We start from the raw sequence: 2,500 nt of genomic DNA on the forward strand, positions 1-2,500 counted from the left end.
CGGCGGGTGATTGAACTCGGTACTTTTCGGGGTACGAACCAAAGGCCGTAACGTACGCTGAGCCACGCTGTCCCAAATGATAGAGGATGGATGCTCTTGACGTCACAATATTTTTTTTCATGTGTTGCTGGCATTTTCCGTCCGTTTAAAACACTCATATTAGGCTTCAAAAGTCGTGACGTCACTTCCCTCGTAATGACGCATGGTAACTTAGTAACTAAGTAACTCTCTAAACTATCGGAACAATGGCGAACGCCCGTATGAAATATTTCTCAGACGAGCATAAAAGTGTATCCAGAGGGAAAAAACATAAATCTGATCATGTTTTGACTTTTACACATTCTGATCACAAGACATATGAAAAGTTCTAGCCACCATGAAGAATAAAAAGTACAGATTTTCTTTGTTTAGAACCACGATGGCCGTCGTTAATGGGCGACGTGACATCAGACTATTGAATCCTATTAAGCATTCAGAAGATTTGGTGAAAACAAAAACTACATTTTGTGTTTATCAGATAGATTGACTGGCCAACCATTTTGTGAGTACTAATCACAATGTTTTGACAAGGTTTTGCGTATAATAAAGCAGGGCGGGAAGTCGCACCGTCACACCTTTTGTTGCTTTTTTATTTTTCTTCTGTCACTTTTCCACGCACTACGTATGTCCTTTGTCCGTTTATATAGATAGTATGCGCTTGGCTAAGACGCTCATAACATTGTCATCCGGAAGTATAACGGACCAACACACAAACTCTGTGTAACCATGAACTTTTATAGTCTGGTTAATATAGTTTAGTGAGAACAACTCACAAACGCGGATGGCAAAAACAATAACAAAGGCCTGAGTGACGTCATCTGCATACTATCTATAGATAGTATGCGCTTGGTTAAGAAGCTCATAACATTGCCATCCGTAAGTATAACGGACCAACACACAAAACTGTGTTTATCCATGAACGTTTATAGATAGAATGCGCTTGGCCAAGGAGTTCACAACATTGCCATCCGGAAGTATAACGGACCAACACACAAACTCTGTGTAACCATGAACTTTTATAGTCTGGTTAATACAGTTTAGTGAGAACAACTCACAAACGCGGATAGCAAAAACAATAACAAAGGCCTGAGTGACGTCATCTACATACTATCTATAGATAGTATGCAGATGACGTCAATCAGGCCTTTGTAGATAGTATGTAGATGACGTCACTCAGGCCTTTGTTATTGTTTTTGCCATCCGCGTTTGTGAGTTGTTCTCACTAAACTGTATTAACCAGACTATAAAAGTTCATGGTTACACATAGTTTTGTGTGTTGGTTCGTTATACTTCCGGATGGCGATATTATGAGCTTCTTTGCCAAGCGCATACTATCTATATTAGCAAGAGTAACATGAAATAACAGCGTGACTCAGCGGTACGGTCTTTGCTTCGAGTTCGAGAAAAGTGTGTGTAACCTTTAACGTTTTTACTGCCGTACTCTGGAGGGGAAAGAAACACACATGATATGTGACCCATCGTCTCAAAACGGTATTGTGTCGGAACGAACCATATGCCTAGAAGCCGAATTAAATGTTAAACTGGTCAGAACTATAAATTGCTGGCATTAGCACCCTAAAATATGGTATCCATTCTCTTCAATAAAATATACAAACTCAACACAAGTCTGATATTTCTGGCTATAAATTCAATTTTCATCTTAACCAACCCGACTTTATACCGTTTTGAGGCGAAAGGTCACATATATATAAAATTTGGCCAGAAAACTCGTCCTTCAAATATCTATCGATTTAAATGACTCTCATCTTGACAGAACAACTCGCAAACCTGGGATCGATCATGGTCCCCTTTGGGTTTGAACCGAGTGCTCTACCATCTGAGCCTGTCGCGACAACTCCTTGTATAAATAAAGTCATTTAGAATAATACCAAAAAAAATCTTGTCATTTTCTGACATTTTAAATGTTGCACATGGTCGACCTCAGTTTTAATGGGTGTCAAAAGGCTAAATCTCACCATAATTGTTTTATAATTAATGTTTACAGTTGGATAATTACGAAATAATGACATCTTTTTGGCATTGCGATATAGATAGACAATAAAATACGTGCAAAGTGAATTATAATTTGTATCTATATAGCAAATTAGCTTGCCTGTTAGTGAAAATTGCCGAATTAAATGTTACAAACAATGTCATTTTGCATATCAATCTTACCTATTGCCATTTCTTACGGTAAGGGTGTAAACTGAGTGCATTCATTTTCCTCTCCTCTTCGTCTTCTCCTCCATTTGACCTTTCCTCTCAGTCGGTCTTTTGTTTTATCATAACAAAGTGAGTGCAACTCACTCGTTTTAGTTGCCGAACCGAACAGGAATCGAACACGGACGTTTTAGAGGTCTATCTCTGAATTAGAATTTCTTTCAGTTTCCGACCAACAAAGTGAAACAACACACGGAGGTTCTTTGTTATTGTTTTTAGAAAACGTTTGTATAATCAGCTC

At 38.4% G+C, this 2,500-nt stretch overlaps 1 long non-coding RNA gene across 1 annotated transcript in view; it reads right to left on the reverse strand.

Annotated features, from left to right (window-relative positions):
• The window catches only part of LOC144977766 (uncharacterized), a 137,575-nt gene that overhangs the window by 26,593 nt on the left and 108,482 nt on the right, over positions 1-2,500 (reverse strand). The window lies entirely within an intron of this gene.

This window comes from Berghia stephanieae, chromosome 8 (assembly GCF_034508935.2).
Source record: "Berghia stephanieae isolate SIO BIC M18660-M18661 chromosome 8, UCSD_Bste_1.3, whole genome shotgun sequence".
NCBI lineage: Eukaryota > Metazoa > Mollusca > Gastropoda > Nudibranchia > Aeolidiidae > Berghia > Berghia stephanieae.